Raw genomic sequence first — 20,846 nt, 5'->3', positions numbered from 1 at the left:
ACCCTCCTTGGGTGATAGTTTACACCTCAGGGCACACCCCCCAAACACTTGACAGAGGGACCAATCTTCCATTTGGGAAGGTTGCAGCTCGGGCAGTCACCCCTCCATGGGCCTGGCCTGTACCATGGGGTACATGCAAACCCTATCTGTCGACCCAGCTGGGAATTAGGCGTTAACCAGTCAAATGGTTCAAATGGCTCTGAGCACTATAGGACTTAACATCTGAGGTCATCAGACCCCTATAACTTAGACCTACTTAAACCTAACCAACCTAAGGACATCACACTCATCGTAGCAGTCGCGTGGTTCCGGACTGAAGCGCCGAAAACCGCTCGGCCACCGCGGCCGGTTACCCAGTAATTTGTTAGCCGTCAGACGCATGGACCGGCCGTCAGGAGCGCACAGGGAGGAAGAAGAAACAGGACCCTGAAACGCCGAAGTGGAGGAACGAGAGGAGAAGGGAAACAAAGAAAGGAAAAGGAAGTGTAAAACAGTGGTAAGAATGTTCTTACATCAGCGACAGACAATGCGGAACATTCCCAATAACACCCCAGACATGTTCCCCAAGGGAGGGGAAAAGGAATAGCAAGCGGATAGACATGCAGTACGGAAGGGAAAAGATGCTGCAGTGGCTGGGGCTCCATGGTAGCCAAGCATGAACCGGCCAAAGGGTGTCGAGCCCCTGGGGGAGTTTGTTGGCAGTGACACATCGTGTGAAGTCACTTTCGTTCGTAAGGTTTGCACATGTGTGTGTGATTCGGAAATGAACAAGCATCGCTACAAAAAAAGAAAAAGCTTGAAACTGTAACTGAGTAGTAGTTATGTATCAAACGAAAATATGCACACAGGCTCGCCTGAACAGTGGCCGTATTTATGCTTGAGTGTTACCCAGACCAGATGGTAGACAGATAACCAGAAACCCATTCTGAAATCGATGCTCTGCTACCAATGCCATCGTTTCAACCACACTAGAACGTCTTTTCACCCAGCCAAGTGTGTGACCTGCGGTAGGGATGCGCACGAGGGCGATTTTGCGCCGCCTCCTCCGCGCTGTATCAACTGCAATGGCGTCTATCCCTCTCGGGATTGTCCCGTGTATATTGATTAGTGGTCTGTCCAAGAGATCCGAGTAAAGGAAAAAGCGGCTTACCCAGTCGCTCGCAAGTTAATGGCTAGTTGCAAAACGTGCGTTTCCCGTCTGGCACCCATAGTTCTGTTGTTGCTACACCTCGCTCCATGAATGACATGGTCACGCAGACATCCGACCTCAAATTCAGCTCTGAGGTTGTGAAGTCACCCACTGTCCAGGTAGCACCGCCATCACACTATGCAACAACCCGTCAAACTCTCGCCTCAAGCGGCAAAACCACAAATCTACACAACCGGTAGGCCAGAAAGGACAGGAGTAGTACTCCCGTAAAGACTTTCCTTTGTCCTTCCCGACAAAAAACACCCGAGTCTTCCTCTATCAGGAAAGTCCCGAAGAAGTCCACCAAAGGCGAACGGTCTTTTCCTTCGCCATTTCGAAGATCCCCTTCGACAGTGTTGCCACGTGATACTGTAGCCCGGCCGGCCTCCGTGTCGCCAGTCTGCATCACCAAACATTTTTCAGCGTTGTACTCCACAGACCGACACCACAAGCAAGCCGATGCTTCTGTGCCCTGTAGTGGCGACTCTACACCGGCTGTCACTCGGCAGCCGCCCAGTTGATATCCTACATCTCCAATGGAAAGTTCGCGGCCTTCGGTCTCGCAAAGGGGAGTTACGGCTGCTTTTAGCACTGCAGGCCCCCCCCCCCCGCACCCTGCTTTCAGGAAACGAAATTGCGCCCTCATGACGACTAAGAGCTTTCACATTACTTACCGATTCGTTTTGATCTTCCCCCTGATGTCAGGATTCCATCCGATGGGAGCGTCATGCAGTTCATTTGGAATGACATTCATAGTCAAGCCATCTCCCTGACTGTTGCAGTTCACCTTTCCCTATCCCACCTGAGGTTTTCCCTCAGTACCTTTTATGTCCCTCCGTCATTTGATATCGCCAGGGCAGACATTCTCCATTTATTGGACAGCTACCAGCCCCATTTCTGCTACTCGGTGACTTCAATGTGCATCATCCCCTTTGATGTTCTCCTAGAACCTGTCAGAGGCGCGCCCTCTTGGCCTATCTTCTTAACCAACTCAACCTCTTCTACCTTAGCACTGGAACACCCACTTTCCTTTCAGACTCTACGCACACCCATTCCCATTTGGACCTATCCTTCTGCACTGCCCAGCTTGCCCATGGTCCTGAATGGACCGTTCTTTCTGACACCTACTCGAGCGACCATTTCCCATGTGCTATTCGTTTGCCGACTCCTACCCCACCTGAGTGCACATCCAAATATCAGCTCACTAAGGCTGACCGGCGGCTTTACTCGTCCCTGGTGAACTTCGAAGAACAAGAATTCACCAGTTGTGATGACCATGTGGAATATCTCACAAATGCTATCCTTACTGCTGCAGAAAGTTCCATTCCTCGCACTTCCTCTTAACTACGTCGTGTCCCAGTCCCTTGGTGGACTGAGGTGCAGCAACGCAGTTCGACCACGGAGACGTGTTCTCCGCGTTTTTAACCGTCATCCTACGATGGCAAACTGCATTTATTATAAACAGATGAGTGTAATACAGCTAGCTGTATTTCATTCACTAGTTCTTTTATCAGGTCCACTCCTTCTGTCGTCTTCCGACTGGTCGCTGGGACCAAGATCCAGTCGCCAATCTCCGGCCTGACAGTAGCAAACAATGTTATCGTGGACCCTATTGCTGTCTCAAACACCTTGGACCGCCATTTTGCACATGTTTAAAGCTCTTCCCATTATCACTCTGCCTTCCTCCATCGGAAACGAGTGAAGGCCGTTCTTTTGATATCCTTCTGTTCTCGGAATTGTGAGTACTATGAGCGAGCTAGAACGCTCTCAGTTCATCCCGATCCTCCGCCCCAGGGCCAGACGCTGTCCACATTCAGATGTTGCAGCACCTTTCTTTTGCGCGCAGACACTTTCTGCTTAACGCGTACAACCGTGTCTGGGCAGAGGACACATTTTCCGGACTTTAGCGTGAAGCCACCGTCATACCCACATCTAAGCCCAGTAAGGACAAAAACCTGCCTTGTAGCTACCGCCTCAACTCTCTCATCAGCTGCATTTGCTAGGTGATGGAACATACCATTCGTGCCCGGCTGGTATGGTGCCTCGAGTTTAGCAGTTTGCTAACGAATGCACAGTGTGGATTTCGAGCTTGCAGTTCTGCAGTTGACCATCTCGTTACATTGTCCACCAATGTCATGAATGGTTTTCTGCCCAAATCCCAGACTGTGGCCGTGTTTTTCGATTTTGAAAAGGCCCACGACACCTGCTGGAGAAGTGGTATTCTCCGTACTCTTTATACGTCGGACTTTGGTGGCCACCTGCCCTGTTTCCACTCAGGATTTTTATAAAAGACCTAGCCTTCAGGTGCGTGTGGGCTCTGCCTTGTCTGACACCTTTATCCAGGAAAACTGTGTGCCTCAGGGTTCCGTCCTGAGCGTCGTCCTCTGTGCTATAGCCATTAAGCGTATAATGGCCTGTCTCCCACCGGGAATCTCCGGCTCCCTTTTTGTTGACGAATTTGCCATCTACTGCAGTTCTCCACGGACCTGTCTCACTGAGCGGCGTCTTCGGCGATGTCTTGATTGTCTTTACTCCTAGAGCATCGACAACGGCTTTCGTTTCTCCACTGACAAAACCGTCTGTTTGAATTTCTGGCGGCGCAAGTGGTTTCTCCCACCATCTTTACATCTTGGGGCTGTTGCCCTTCCGTTCGTTGAAACTACGGAATTCCTCGGGCTGGTGCTCGATAGAAAACACTCTTGGTCCTCCCATGCGTCTTAGCTGGCAACTCACTGTACGCAGTTCCTCAATGTCCTACGTGTCCTCAGTGGTACTTCGTGAGGTGCCTATCGAACCACCCTCCTCAGTTCGTACCTGTCCCTTGTCCGTTAGAAACTTGACTGTTGGTGCTTTGTTTATGCGTCTGCACGTCCATCCCTTTTACGCTGTCTCAACATCATCGTGGCATCCGTTTGGCCAAAGACGCCTTTTACACCAGCCCGGTTTAGTGTCTGTATACTGAAGCTGCTGAATCATCACTGTCCTACCGCTGTGACTTTCTTCTCAGCAGGTATGCATGCCGTTTGTCTGCCACGCCATGGAATCCTATATTCCTTCGCCGATTCCTTTGATCGCCATTATGGGGCGCGTCCCTCTTCTGCTACCTCCTGGATTCCGCTTTCGGCACTTGATACTGTGGCTTAACTTTGCACTATCTGCAACTTTCCCGGTGGGTGTGAAGTTTACCACCTTGGCTTCGTGAAGCGGCCTATGTTGACCTGGGCCTTCATTCGCTTCATAAGGACATTACTCCAGCCTCGCTCTATCACCTACAGTTTCACGACCTTCTCATGGAACTTCGCGATAGTACCTTTCTGTACATTGATGGCTCTCTGACTGACCACGAGGTTGGGTGTGCCTTCGTTGTTCGCGCTCATGTCGTCAGGCGTCATACGACCAAGTGATCGTAGTGCTATGGTTGTGTTTATTAACTGTCGTTTTATAATCTGAAGTCCTTTTATCTTGCAGTTACATATTGAAGTTTGCGTGATCAAAACGGACGAACGTTGTCAGAGTTGTAGAACAGTCGCAAGTGGAACAAAGTGGAACATTTTCAACATATTGTTTGCTCAAGGTTTAACACAGGTGTGCAGGCAACAAGGCAGCAAGAAACACTTGCACTTTGTGTGGAGCGAGTGCTTTTGGGCAAAACACGCAAGCAAGGTATTTTACTGTTTCAAGAAACGTCGTTCGTTCTTCATGACTCATTTTATACATTCAGGAAGTCTCTGTAACTGACATGTGATGAATCTCGACCATTTAACCGTAGTACGCCATTTACATTCAATAGACATGTTGCAGAAGTCGGTCGTAGGTGCACAACTGGCTCTAAGTGAAAACAGCTAGTCAAAGGGTTAACTATTACTGCATTTTAGCCTGAACATCATTATTTCGCCCATTGATAATTCCTATGCAAAATTGCTACTGGCGTCTTGTAGTGACGTCATTATGTTAACTTCTTAAGAGGAAACTGAAGCCTTAGCCGTAAGAAAAGCCATCTCCTCGAGCAAAGGGAGGTGCTAACATAAGATTTTGCTGCAGGTAGCGGAGTGTACTACGAAACTCTCCCCATGGTCGTGTCTATCGCAGCTGGTGCTTGCTGTCAACACTTACGGACTGTAACTCAGCTTACGACGAAACTGTATTATAATACAACAAAGTACTGTAACACGAGCCTGCCTGTAACAGCAGTTCATTCTGGACTTCTAAACAGTCTATTTGCTGTCCTATGTCAAAATGAAAGTTTGCAAATTTGGCTTTTTATAGTTATAATTTATTTATTGATTTTGTATTTGACTGCCTGTAGCTCTGACACGAAACTGCTAAAAAATTTGGCCTTCAGTAAGACTGGAACCATTACCCAAAGCAGGCCTCTCTTCAGAAGCAAAAGCATTACCTCAGTTGCGCTGAAGCACTGCTGTGGTTGCACCGGGCGAGGTGGCGCAGTGGTTAGCACACTGGACTCGCATTCGGGAGGACGACGGTTCAATCCCGTCTCCGGCCATCCTGATTTAGGTTTTCCGTGATTTCCCTAAATCGCTTCAGGCAAATGCCGGGATGGTTCCTTTGAAAGGGCACGGCCGATTTCCTTCCCCATCCTTCCCTCACCCGAGCTTGCGTTCCGTCTCTAATGACCTCGTTGTCGACGGGACGTTAAACACTAAACTACTACTCCTCCACTGCTGTGGTTGCCTCTTCCTTATTGTCCCAGTGGTAGCTATAACTGATCAAATGCATAGTAAAAGACGAGATTAGTTGCAATTTCCTCTTGTAATGATCTCCCTGGACTCAAAAGCTTGAAGTAATACGCCGATGTCACACCTTTGAAGAAAATAACTCGCATCATTCAATCAAACTGACAAGTCATATTCATATGTCATCCAGAAAATAACTCTGCAATGACACCACTGCCAAACATATTCTGTGTTGTTTCAGTTATACTACGAGCACGGCGAGTTAGTTTCGGCAGATGATGTCAAGCCTGGCGCGGGTGAGCACGTCTTCGCCGAAAAACGCGGCGAATAAGGGTCTCAATACCGAAAGGATATGACAGTGGAATTTATTCGCGTTTCTGAACTACAGCATAGTTACTAATAACTCAGATGCTTCGACTGCAGATTAAACATCAAAAATCAATAACTGTCACAATTATTTCTCTTTCTCTGTCGTAATCACACTGAAAATTGAAATGCTAATTCGCCATACGCGATCCCCATGTCTCGAGTGGTTATGATGCATACTTTACGAGAAAATTAAACGTCTTTTGATCGTTAGACTTTCAAAATGTTTTTCTTCAGAATTCTGTCATTGGCACCATCCCCGAAACAGAACACAAATGAGAGAACAGCTCAGCTTTCACTGCAAAATGTGAACATCCAAGGAGAGGTTTCGTAAGCTACGAATACCGTTACGTTACAAATCAAGAAATAGCTAAAAGGCAGGCTCAAAAAGCTGTTTAAAATTGATACCAGTGAATACGCGCGGTGTTAGTTCGATTCGAGCTGCTGCTAACGTGAAACGAGAAGCAGTTGTCAGCAGGACAAGGAGTAAGGAACGAAGAATGCAGGCAGTAATGTCTGGAATAAGTCATTTCTATGATGTGCTTCTCAGTCGGTGCACGGTGTTAGTAACTAAGCCCCTGGTGGTCTTTATGGACGACGCCTCTATCCTGCCACAGTATTCAGATGAGAGATACACGACGGCACAGATGGGCACACAGATCTAGTAATTGCAGATGCGCTGCTGATGCCTGACGCTAAACTAACACTACGTAGGATTGTATCTAAGACTTACTTTCTGCTCATGAAAGAGCTGCTCAGCAGTGGGTAAATAGATTCCACACTCTGGTACCCCAAACACTGCACAGACCCATAACATTACAGTTAATCACAGTGAAGTGCCATATTCTCGCATCTCTTTGGCAGTGCCTTTTTTTTTACTTTTTCTTCTTTCTTCTTTTGTAATTGACTGTCACCTCGTTTTGGAAGCGATAACCAATTGTTACAGTCCACCACACCATAATTCACACCCATTTTTTCCCGCCAAACCACAACCACCACCATGGATGTAGTTTCATACCTACCTCATCGGCTTCTTGTCAGCTTCTTTGGGTGGTTATTCTGAAGATGAATACGTAAGGTAAATAATGTTTTATTGTGGTGAACATCCGATGACTCCTTTCTTCAAGCTGCACCATTCAGAATGCACTGAAAATGAGTGACAAATGCTGATTAATAAACAGTATTATATTAGTAACTGGCAAAGTGACAAACTCCATTAGTCATTTGACGATTACGAACTGAAGTGTTTCTTAGGATTCCTTTAGTTTGATGTCGTTGCAGTCGTTTCATATTAAAATAGAGGAAGAGTAAAAAACTGGTTTTAAACGTGGGATCTGAATTTATGACTACAGTTACAGCAGTACACAGCTAGCGAGATAACGTTGAGAATGTGAACATTCTCTCATTGCTCTGGTACAGGCTAAGGCATTATTTATTTTCTTTCACTTAACATATTGCAACCGAACGATGTCTAAAATCTGTAATGAGGGGTGGCCACCCAACCCCACTACGTCTGGACGTGGTTTCACCACGTGCTGAAGACAGCACAGCCCTCCTCGAACGCCCAATAAGTCGTGCAGTTTCCGAAATGCACGTGCCGAACCCTCGAACCATCACAATCTCCACTCGTTCAAAAGCAGATACCGCGCTTTCTCTGTTGTACACAAGGACGGCACGCTCACTGGTACTACATGCACCGTGCGTGTGTAGACTAACAGACATTCCTCGCCAGCAGACGCTGCTATCGCCTGGATGGATTTATATCGATAGTAGGTCGGTGGGCATAATATTCTGGCTGATAGGTGTGCGTTTGGAACACAACATTGTAAAGTAGTGAATTATGGACGGTGGGAAAACGGAAAAGGAGGAAAACTGACGTGATGCTATAAAATGAAAGCAGGTGGTCCTCCGGACAAGTGACAGGCAGGGGAACATGTGGAAAACATTGCCAAGAAGGGGCATTCTGCTTCAACTAGGAGCTGTGAGGGTATAAACAAAAGTAATGACAGAAGTTAGAACATATCCATTTTATAGTTTTGGGTGTGTTACTGTGAGATGAAGTCCTTGGGAAACCTTGTAAGAATTAATCCAGTTATAAGGCTAAGGCCCGGATAATAAAACTAAGGGGTCCACATACCTATAACAAATATCAACTTCATTATATCGCTTAAGTACTGTTACTGGTTCAGATATTACTCAGCGTCTTAGCGTTTGGTGCCACCTAGTAGGCGCCATCGACATTGCAGTTCTTGTGCATGCAAGCAAAATATGCTCGTCTATTCACCCAAGTATTAAGAGCATGATGGTGAGCTCTTCCCTCCTCCCTGCCCTAAGTAACAGCGTCGGCTAAAACCCCAACAAAACAACTGCCACGGGTGGGTTGCCTTGCGTGCCCTTGGCCTGCACGCCGTTGGCAGTGCTGTGCTGTGCTACGCTTCGCTGTGTTGCGGGTTGCGGCAGTGCACGGCGCAGGCGGTGTACCCTGCGGACAGGCTGCGCCAAATTAGCCGCACTGCCGCCCCAAAAAATGCGGAAGTCGAGGCGAGGGCGGCGCGGCGTCCACAGAGTTGTGTAGCGCTAGCGGCTGGCTGCCGTGTGCCCGTCTCAGCTATTAGCGTGCCCTGGTCACGCGATAAGGTCGCTTTGTCACTCGCGTGGTACAGCATTCATAGTTTCGCCCCGTCCCCCCTGCATTAAGTAGTTCTATATACGAATTCAGTTGTAACAGCTATTCACAGTACCCTGAGGTCAGTCTGATTTTTTTGTTGTCCTCCTCTATTTTCTCCTGAACTAACTCTGTTGTCCCTTCTTTCTATCACTTCTGCTATATTCAGCCTACCTCTCCTCTTCGTGTTTCTCTCTTCCTGTTTTTCATCATCCTTTTTGTGGTCATCATCCTCTTTCTTCCCTTTTTGTGCTTCCTCCTCCTTTTGTTCTTGCTACTCTAACTCTTTAATCCCAAAATTGATGGCCCACATGATGGTCTCTCAGATGCTTCTCCTGCAACTGCATCTTCTTGATTCAATGATATAACTGTCTTTCCTTTCCCTGATGTTCATAAACTAGTCTCGTGACTTTGCTATTTCTTGCTTTTACTTTTCCCCTCAACTGGAATGGTGCAAAAGGTAAACCTGTTTTCTATAACCTTTCTGCAAAGCTTTTTTCCTTCATTCTTTCTAAGACGTTTTCAAAATGATCTATTTTCCTGCACAATCGCACAAAACAACAAGAAACTGCCGGTTTCAAGCACCACTGGCCGTCTTCAGGACGTACGAGGGAAACCCTGGTTCACTCACAAGTAGTCAAAAAACATTGCAATTAAGAAAATCAGTCGGCGTATGACGCTTCCTTGAGGCAGATCTGATTTTTTAAATTTGTTGAACAACGGTATACTGAGTTCTATTACTAAAAAGCTCTTCGACTTAAGGATCGTATCCTGTTAATTAGATCACAGTGGTACAGTATCGAGCGAGAGTATAAATGTGCTTGACTGAATTTTTTCATGCTGAGGGATTGGAAGGGACAATCTGTTTTACTTTGTAAAAGCATTCTAGAGCGAAAATTGCATAAATATTTCTTTGTTTACAAACAACCGATTTCTAAAGACTTTACTGCCATCTACAGGTCTTCAATTGTTTTATAAAATGTGTTAATTTTGAGTTGGACCTCAAGTTGTCCTGTAGATAAAATGTAGCACATAAAGGTTTGTCATATGTACTTGGACATGGCCAAATGCACAAGGTGATTCTTGATTTTAAATGTTTTATTTATGACAAACCTTTATATTATGCGCAACATTTCATTTAAGTGACAACTTGTCATGAGATCCAACTAAAAATTAACACATCTTACAAAATAAATTTGTCAAGACCTGAATATGACAGAAAAGTGATTCAAAACCGGTTGTTTGCAAGTAAGGAAATATTGATGCGTTTTTGGCTTTTGAAAGTCTTCCCAAGAAATTTGTCCTTCTAGCTGAATCTATTAGTTTAGTCTTTTTGTAAATAGTGACTGAAGTTCGAGTCAGACATTGTATTCCCGCAGAGACAAACTTAATTTGCTTGTACTATGGCACAACTGTTCACTACCTTGGTCTCCTAAATGAACGAAGGCAGGGCCCTGTCACAACAAAGATGGGCAGAACCACCCAAATATTCATTGGTCAGACCATAGCAGTACCTTGTCCTCGGCTACTGACAGTGCCGAGACATACTCCAGTTATTGGTCCTATGTGAGCCAGTCAGCTTCATCTGTTAATTGCTGGTCTATGGGGCCACTGCTACATCTGATAGTAGTGGGGCTAGAAAGAGCAGGTGTCATGAAGAATGGACCAGCTCTGGTATTACTTAGTCTCCGGGCACCTCCAAGGGGTCCTGGGTTCGGCAACTGGACCCTATCGTTCCGCACGCCTGACCGATCGCCTGGAAGGACTGGCTGTCAAGCACACCCGCCTGCCGGAATTCAGCAGTTTGCGAGCCCTCACCAGCAACTGCCACTTCGCTGAGGCATCGCTCAGCAACCCTGCGTACTCGAGTTGTCGCAGGCTAAGCACGCCGTTGGGTGGTATGCTGCGGTAGTAGCTGCTGTCTGTTGGTCTAAAAACGCTAAAAACGTCAAAAACGCCATAGAGTAGCCGCTGTCGACTTATGTATGAGCTCGTCTGATTTCATGACCATCTAAAAGCTGGTGGCTAGGAACCCACCGTCCTGTACACGCCACCCCGAGACGTCCATCCTGGCCTTTAATGATGTCCGAATCCCCAATATTACCTCCTAGAGCCTACAATCCTAAACATTTTGCGCAACACAGACGTACTTTACTTGATTACGTAGAAGCAGGTAAAAACGGCAGCAGTACGCAACACAGCCCTCAGCTTCCTACAGGATTCGTCTGGGCCCCTCAGGCGACATCAGTACAATGCTAGAGATGTCGTTAATCAACATTAATGAGCAGTTTGAAACAGCGAATATACCAAAATCACGACCGTCCGCAGCGATGGAACCAGACTGCTGCTACTGTCGCAGGTTCGAATCCTGCCTCGGGCATGGATGTGTGTGATGTCCTTAGGTTTAAGTAGTTCTAAATTCTAGGGGACTCATGACCTCAGATGTTGAGTCCCATAGTGCTCAGAGCCATTTGAACTACAACTGGACCTCCTTAGATTAGATCGTTGCGCACGCTCTCTCTCTCTCTCTCTCTCTCTCTCTCTCTCTCTCTCTCTCTCTCTCTCTCTCTCTCTCTCTCTCTAGAAATGGTTCAAATGGTTCTATGCACTATGGGACTTAGCATCTGAGGTCATCAGTCCCCTAGAACTTAGAACTACTTAAACCTAACTAACCTAAGGACATCACACACATCCATGCCCGAGGCAGGATTCGAACCTCCGACCGTAGCGGGCGCGCGGTTCCAGACTGATACGCCTAGAACCGCTGGGCCATACATGTCGGCCCCCCCCCCCCCCCCTCACACACACACACACACACACACATTGCAAACACAGATAAGGGAAATTCGTTTAAGCGGCGCGAAGATAAAAAGAACCTGGCCACGCTCCCTTCATATATTAATGTGATACAATGTAAAATACACCACGCATTTTATTATGTATGGTATGGAGGGGTTCTGTTAGCGGTAGGACCAGAAGAAATATGGCCAAGAATGTGCATGGCGAAGACGAAATTCGTGGAAATCCTTTGAAGACTGCAGAAAATGGGTGAGCAAATTTTACAATGTAGGAAAAATATCTGCAGATTTTGAAAGTGCAGGGGAAATGACAACCTGACGTCTTACCACTATGAAAAAGACAATCTTGTTTAAAATATTCTGATTCAATTAAACGTTTCTGACACACTTGCCAGTCCAAAATCAATCACGAAAGCAGTCACATTGTCGGATAGTAACCCGTGAGAGCTAATCAATGCACTGAATCAGTTCTTGGCAAGAATCTATCGTACGTCACGACACAGTTGTAAACGAAACCGAGAAAGTGTGAACAGTGTAAAATACTCGTGCTACCGCTCCGCCAGCACGGAAACACAGCCATGAATAGTTCGCGAATACTGTCAGTGGTAAAATTTAAAATGCAGACTGAAGTGATATACTCCGAACCGGTTTAGATGCAATCGAGCGTTAGCCCTGTTGACTTCAAAATAGTGTCAGTGCAAGGTTCGTTGCACTGTCGTACATAGATAAATACGGTCCCCTTGCTGCTGCCTTCCTCTGGTGTGTATTATTACACGAGGAAGAAAGAACGGGCAGTAAGAAACAGCTTCGCTGGATATTACTGAACAGCTAAAGTTTTTCTGAACCAGAACTTTAAACTATAAGAGGTACCTGCGTTCTTCTGATGGGTTCAGTCGTCTGGTGACAGACGTGCACTGGAGGGTAATTACTCCATTTGCTTACGCTGCTTTTACTTACATGGCATATCGTTTCAAATCAATACCAGCGCCAAAAGCGGATTTCCATATAGAATTACACACAATAAAGTTGAATCCACTGCAAACTTGCACACAAATGACTTACTGTCTGGCAACAACTGCTGTCGGGACAAGAACAACCAGCCTATCATAGTCCAGATGATACGATGTCATAAACAGTGACACGCGTGAAAAGCTGCAGCATCATGTATGACTTTTAAAAGTATTACTCCTGTGTTTCTAATTCTATTCGCTATAAATTTCTCAGACGGTGTCCACATTTGCAGCTAAATGCACCTATAAAATTATGGTACCACACATGAGGAGCATCATTTCAAAACGTATTATATGCAGCCGAGGTGAGATTACTGTTTGATGCGTTTTCACCTCTTTAACGCTGTTTATTCAGATCGGATTATTTAGTATTCTTTGCCATAGTAATTTAGTGCTGAAAACACAAATCGGATCAGGTCGCGTTATGTACACCGCAGCCGACGGTTCAAAAGGTATGTTAAACATTTTTTTCCCAGCCTGCTATCTTAGCCTGCTCTTTCGTTGGCTGTTCCTACTATTTTGATCTTGCAGCTCACAGCCTGGTGTTGATTGCATGACTGCTCATTCGATAACTATGGAGCGGGCTATATATCCGTGAAAGAGCGATCGAAAGGAATCAGATTTCTAGAGCTCGGAAAACTAGAAGAAAGCGAGAAAAGGAAGCTCAGTAAGTAATAATACCCGAGGTGCTTTACGAGTGACCATTTGCAGTTAAATTTGTGAAGTCATTGCACTGATGTTATTTGTGTGGGAAATATTGCATAAAGGCATGTTTTTATACGTCGATTCAGCTTTACTAACTGTAGTTATGGCATGAGGAGACATATTTCGCTTTAGGTAATTTAACCGAGATCAGCCTATAAGTAATACTGAGGCACCTGGTAATCACAAAGAAGGCACTTTCAAGTGTAGAAACATCCCAGTATTCTACACAGCGAAAGAAAAAAATTAAGTGTATAGAGTGCCGAACAATGCGGAACAAGATCGCAGACTCAGTTATATGATAAAAGCTACATCTCCAAAACCATGATGAACTTCAATTAATTATGCAGGACAGCGCAGTCGAAATTCCATCGATCATTCTGCAGTGAAGAGCCGAGTTAATCATTGTCGTAGAACAATAACAATCTGGCACCTGACCCATCTCTGGCACGAGAAAGAGCACAGGTGAAAGACTACAGCACATCGATCTACTGTTAACATGTTAAAAACGTGAACGTTTCAGACCATATTATGTGAAAACATGATTGGATCAAAACGTATTAAGTGAAATTTAAATAGTAAAATGGCGCTTGATGCATTGGTTAATGATCTCAACGATTTCCCCCCCCCCCCCCCCTCTCTCCACTCCCTGGACATTTCAACCGTACTCTAAGGACACAGTGTGGCTGCAACCGCACTGAACATAATCTGTCCCCTTGTGTTTGTTGTGCAGCCACAATTTTTGCCTAGGTTTACTAGGTGCAACCACTAGGGGCTGTTCAAAACCATTCGAAGAATTTTGAACATGATGCGAAGCAGCAAAGATTTTTCATGCGTTTCCAGACGTCCCATTTCTCCCCCTCCTGTAGCATGATCACGGAAAGGTGGTGGAAAGGGGGGGGGGGGGCGGCGGTTCGACACTGACACATGCATCAAAAATCAACAACGCCGCATAGGTCCTCGTACTGCTGCGTCCTGACGAATTGGTAGGGATTTCCAGCCCATCAGTGGGCGGTCCCTACAGTACTTAAAATACTACTTTTGTAGCGTGGGATTGACAAATGTATTTCGGACTGAGGGTTGTGTAGACATGGAGCTAAGAACAATTTAACAAGATACAAACGGCTATTACACCAAAAAATTTATTGAGGGTCTGAATAAACTTAATAAGGGCTTCAATAACACAAAATGTATTGAAATAATAAACACGAAACAACTGAATCTGGACCCCACAGGGACGATCCAAATGAGATGCAACACTTAAAAATTTTTTATGACAACAGTAACGTATTGTATCAGAAAATGTACATTTATCTATAATGGGAAACTGAGTAAAATCACAACTACTGCTTGCATGACCACTGCAAGCTACCCACAATCGCCGACACGCCAAGTACCACTACCTTACCGTCTGCGTGATCAGTGCACCAGTCTCATATATTTAAAAAAATTCGTCCATATAGTAAAATATAACAATTCACAATAAATATGAATGAAGAAGAGATTTTAAAAATCCGTACTGAATCAACATAAAAACCAGAGTGCGGAACATATACACAGTTACAAGATTTTAAATTACATTTAACCTTTGCACAATCACTCACGCTGCGCTTACCGACACGAACCAGCTTGCTATATGAAGTAATAGTCACTTTAACATAGCCCTGCGTGCAATAGCCCCAACAAGCTCAGTACACACTACTTCACTTACTGCGGCTACGTGTGTCCTGTGTACTGACAATAGGGCAGCCCTAGGTGTCGCTGGCGATCTGTCCACCGTCCTCGCAGATACCGATACCAGTGTTAAGAGAGTGGTGAAATTTTGTGAACTATTAGGCCTCATTCTTAAACTGGTGGGGAAGGGCGGTAGACTTTAGTACGTTATAAACTGCTCTGCATGTGGGGACAGCCTTAGTTGATTTTCTGTTGATTTATCGTCAGAGTGCTGATGATCGTGATGTCGAGCGCCCCCTCAACCCAAATAATAATAATAATCATCATCATCATCATCATAATTCACTTACTGCATCTTTGCATATAACGCTGCGACTCGAACACAAGAGCTCCGGAACTCGAAAACACTCTCATTGTGTTCCTTGCCATCTACCGAAGCCCTTACCTGGGTTCCTGCAGTGCCGTGTGTGCGGCAGGAGAAAACAGCACCCGTTCCAACAGGTTGCTATCCACACGCCAGCGACGTCCGCGCTGATTGTGTCCGTCCAGTGTCCATACGCACGCCAACTAGGTGAGCGTCTTGGGTTTGGCTTCCTGCAGAACTTTTTTCGTTTGTGTCTCTCCCCGTCTCTCAACATCGCTCGCCAAGCCAGCCACGGCGGCGCCCACAGCAGTCGCACGTTCCGTTGCTGGCGCCGGAGAAAACAGCCGTGCCATGTGAATTTTAAAATGTTTCAGAAGGACATCACTGCTTTGTTTCGCCATACTCTGACATCCTATTTTATGTTCAACAAAGAATATTTTGTACTGACTGAGGGCGTCGCCATGGGCAGCCCTCTGTCTCCCTTGGTGCCCAAACTTTTTGTGGAGTATTTCGAGGAGAGAGAACTTAAACCTGTTGCCCTAAACAAACTGTATTTTGGAGGTATGTGGACGATTCTTTCATAGGGTGGCCTCGTGGACAAGATAAACTGGAGTTTCATTATCATCTTAGCTTCATTCATAAGAACATTCGGTGTACCATAGAAGTACACCCCCCCCCCCCCCCCCCCCCCCCCCGCAAGAGGCTCGGCCCTCTCTGGCGGGTTCGTGCTTGGCAACCAAGGGGCCCCAGCCTTTGCAGCATTTTTTTTTCTTTCCGTACTGCAAGTCTGTCTTCTTGCTCTTTTTTCCCTCTCTTGGAGAACATGTTTGGGATGTTTTTGGGAATCTTCTGAATTCTGTCGCTGACGATAGAACAGTCTTACCTATGTTTTTCGTTCCCTTTTCCTTCCTTCGTTCCCCATCCCCTCTCGTTCCTCCACTTCGGCGTTTGAGGAGTCTCTTTTTCTTCTTCCTCCCTGTGCGCTCCTGAAGGCCAGCCCACGGGTCTGACGCGCAACAGGTGTCTGGGTAAAGCGTAATTCCCAGACCAGTGTCGACAGGTAGGGCCTTGGTGCAGGCCAGGTCCAGGGAGGGGTGACTGTCTGAGCTGCAACCTCCCCAAATTGCCGATTTGTCCCTCTGTCAGTCGTTTAGGAGCTATGACCTGAGGTGTGAACAATCACCTAAGGCGGGTACGCCCCCTTGTGAAGGGTGCCCCCAGCTGGAAGGAGCGCACCGTCGGAGACACTGACAGTCATGGGGACTTCCTCACGATGAGTCAATCATCTTCCCACTCAACGTCTACGAAATGATTCAAACACACTTCCTCGTGGTATAATGTCTTGAAGAGATGTAGGGTAAACCCGTTTTTTATTCAGAAAGGCGTTCATGCAGTTGCCAGCCCTGTGAAATCCTGCTCTCGTTCACGGAATGGCACATTGCTTTTGGAGACTACTTCTGATTCTCAAGCACAACTGCTGCTTGCTGCCTCACTTCTCCACGGTTGCCCTGTTCGTGTCGGGGCCCGTCGAACTTTGAATACGTCCCGTTGGTGTAATTTACACAAGGCTGCACGACGGTCTAACCGAAGTCGAAACCTAATCTTACCTCTCTGATCAGGGTCTCATTGCCGTCCATCGCGTAATGAAAAAGGTTGATGCCTCCTGAGTGTTCGTCCGAACTCTTTCTCACCTTTGATATGGTGGTGCTTCCGTCCAAGATAAAAGCATGCTATGAAATTATCACAGTCCGGCCATACTTTCCGAACCCAATGCACTGCTACAAGTGTCATCGTTTCAACCACACTACAACTTTTTGACGACACAGCCAAATGTGTAACCTGTGATAAGGATGCACAAGATAGTAATTGTCCGTCTTCTTCTCCTCGCTGTATCAACTACAACGGCGGCTATGCCGCCGCCTCTCAGGATTGTCCCGTGTATCTTTATCAGCGGGCTGTCCAAGGGATCCAGGTAAAGGAAAACGTGCCTTAGCCAGCAACTCGCAAGTTACTGGCTAGTCCCAAACCGTGTGTTCTCCCGTCTGGCACCTATAGTTCCGTTCTTGTTACCCCTCGCTCCGTGAATGACGTGGCCATGCAAACATGCGACCTCAAATTCAGTTCGGAGGTTGTAAAATCGCCCAGAGTCAATGTAGCATCGCCATCCTCCCATCCCGCTGTGCAACAGCCCGTCAAACTGCCCGCCCCCAAGGGGCGACGACACCAGCTACACAGCCAGTAGGCAGGAAAGGACAGTCGTAGTACACCCGCAAACACTTCCTCCGTCACTCCAGCCAAACACCACCTGAGTTTTCCTCTAACCGGTAACACTCTAGTACTACGGTCGCAGGTTCGAATCCTGCCTCGGGCGTGGATGTGTGTGATGTCCTTAGGTTAGTTAGGTTTAAGTAGTTCTAAGTTCTAGGCGACTAATGACCATAGCAGTTGAGTCCCATAGTGCTCAGAGCCAACACTCTAGTAAGTCCACCAAAGGCAAACGGTTTCTCCTGCGCCAATTCGAAGATTCTGTTCTACGGTGTCGCCACGTGATACCTTAGACCCGCCGGCCTCTGTCTCGCCGGTGCACACCACCAACCGTTTTTCAGCGTTGGACTCCACGGACCGACCGCACAAGAAGGCGATGCTTCTGTGGACCCCATGGAGCAGAAACCTGCTGCTGTGCCCTGTAGTAGCGACTCTACACCGGCTGTCACTCGGCAGCAGCCGAGTTGACACCCTACATCTCTTCCTCCTAATGACTGTCCACCAATAGAACATTCGTGCCCTTCGGTGCCACAGAGGATTTACAGCTGCTTTTAGCATAGCAGTATCCTTTTGTACTGTATCGTCACGATACGTCCTTACGACGACTACTACAGCGACTATTTCCAATGTGCTATCCGTTTGCTGACTCCTACCCCACCTGCGTTCACATCCAAAAGGCAGCTAACTAAGGCTGACTGGCACCTTTACTCCTCCCTGGCCACCTTCAAAGAACAAGACTTCGACAGTTGTGATGACCAGGTGGACTATCTCACCAACGTTATCCTTATTGCTGCAGTACTCGCCATTCCTCGGGTCAGGGATTTTCTCTGCCTCGTCATGACTGTGGGTGTTGTGTGATGTCCAGGTTAGTTAGGTTTAAGTAGTTCTAAGTTCTGGGGGACTGATGACCATAGATGTTAAGCCCCATAGCGCTCAGAGCCATTTGAACCATTTTTTTCTCCATTCCTCGCACTTCCCCTTTACCACGTCATGCCCCAGTCCCTTGGTGGACTTGAGGCATGCCGCGATGCAACTCGCGCATGGAGACGTGCTCTCCACGTTTTTAACCGTCGTCCTACGATGGCAAACTGCATTCGTTAAAAACAAATGCGTGCAAAGTGTCGTCGCGTTCTTCAGGATAGCAAAAAAGCTAGCTGAATTTCATTCACTAGTTCTTTTGCCAATTCCACCCCTTTTTCTGTCGTGTGGGCCAATCTCCGTCGGCTCTCTGGAACAAGATCCATTCCCCCATTTCTGGCCTCACAGTCGCAGACGATGTTATCGTGGACCCTATTACTATCACCTTGGGCCACCATTTTGCGGAATTTTCGAGCTCTTCCCACTATAACCCTGTCTTCCTCCATCGGAAACGAGCGGAGGCGGCTCTGGCGATACCCTTCTCTTCTCAGAATCGTAAGTTCTACAGTGCCACCTTTGCTATGACGGAGCTATCATGCTCTCAATTCTTCCCGATCCTCCGCCCCCAGGGCAGAATGCCATCCACAATCAGATGTTGCAGCACCTTTCTCTTGCGGGCAAACACTTTCTGCTTAACATGTACAACTGCGTCTGGGCAGAGGGCACATTTAGCCGACGCTGACGTGAAGCCACCGTTATACATAAGCCCGGTAAGGACAAGAACCTTCCTTCTAGCTACCGCCCCATCTGTCTAACCTGTTGCGTATGCAAGGTGATACAACGTTTGATTCATGCCCAGCTGGTATGGTGGCTCGAGTCGCGCAATTTACTGACGAATGCTGTTGACCATCTCGTTACTTTGCCCACCCATGTCATGAATGGTTTTCTGCCAAAATCCCAGACTGTGGCTGTGTTTTTCGATTTGGAGAAGGCCTGCTGGGGAACTGGTATTGTCCGTACTCTTTACAGATTGGGCTTTCGTAGCCGCCTGCCCTGTTTCCTTCAGGAATTTTTAAAAGACAGAGTTTTCAAGGTGCGTGTGGGTTCTGCCTTGTCGGACACCTTTATCCAGGAAATCGGTGTGCCTGAGGGTTCCGTCCTGAGTGTCGCCCTCTTTGTTACCGCCATTAAACCTATCATGGCCTGTCCTCGACCGGGCATCACCGCCTCCCTTTTTGTTGGCGATTTTGCCATTTATAACAGTTCTCCACGAACCTGTCTCACTGAGCGGCGTCTTCAGCGGTGTCTTGAACGTCTTTACTCCTGGAGCATAGACTACAGCTTTGGCTTTTCCACTGACAAAACCGTCTGTATGAATTTCTGGCGACGGAAGTGCTTTCTCCCACCATCTTTACACCTCGGGCGTATTGCCCTTCTGTTCGTTGAAACTACGAAATGGTGCTCATGCTTGGTATTAAACACTCTTGGTGCTCCCATGTATCTTACCTGGCAGCCTGCTGTACGTGGTTCCTCAACGTCTTACGTGCCCTCAATGGTACTTCCTAGGGTGCCGATCGAACCACCCTCCTCTGTTTGTACCGGTACCTTGTCCGTTCAAAACTCGACTATAGGTGCTTTGTTTATGTGTCTGCACGTCCATCCCTCTTACGCCATCTCAACAATATCCACCATCGTGGCATCCCTTTGGCCACAAACGCCTTTTACGCTAGCCCGGTTTAGAGTCTGTATGCTGAAGCTGCTGAACTACCACTGTTCTACCGCCGTGACTTTCTCCTCAGCAGGTATGGATGTCGTTTGTCTGCCATGAGTGGCCACCCATACTATACCTCCTTCTTTGATGATTCCTTTGATCGTCAGTATGGGGTCCGTCCTTCTTCTCTATTACCTCCTGGAGTCCGCTTTCGCCACGATACGACTGCTTAACTTAACACTATCTGCACCTTTCCCGGTGGGTGTGAACCCTTGATCACCTTGGCTTCGCGAAGCCTTCATTCGCTTCCTAAGGGCACTACTCCAGCCTCGGTCTATCGCCTTCAGATTCACGACCTTCGCATGGAGCTTCGCGATAGTAACTTTGTATACACTGATGGCTCTCGGACTGACTGGCCTTCGTCATTGGCACACGTGTCTTTCGATATCGGCTTCCGGCACATTAATCGGCATTTACAGCAGAGTTCTTCGCCTTGTATCCGGCCACGGAGTAAATCCGGCGACACAGCCTTTTCAACTGAGTCCTCTGT

At 47.0% G+C, this 20,846-nt stretch overlaps 1 protein-coding gene and 1 non-coding gene across 8 annotated transcripts in view; both read left to right on the top strand.

Moving 5' to 3' along the window:
- LOC126354052 (anoctamin-7-like) overlaps positions 1-20,846 on the top strand; it is a 725,127-nt gene that overhangs the window by 436,270 nt on the left and 268,011 nt on the right. The window lies entirely within an intron of this gene.
- On the top strand, positions 5,621-5,693 carry Trnaa-cgc (transfer RNA alanine (anticodon CGC)). The gene has a single exon. It is a non-coding gene; the product is annotated as a tRNA-Ala (tRNA).

This window comes from Schistocerca gregaria, chromosome 3, assembly GCF_023897955.1.
Source record: "Schistocerca gregaria isolate iqSchGreg1 chromosome 3, iqSchGreg1.2, whole genome shotgun sequence".
Lineage (NCBI taxonomy): Eukaryota > Metazoa > Arthropoda > Insecta > Orthoptera > Acrididae > Schistocerca > Schistocerca gregaria.
Note: the sequence above shows the minus strand (reverse complement) of the source record. Positions and strands in the feature narration are given on the sequence as shown.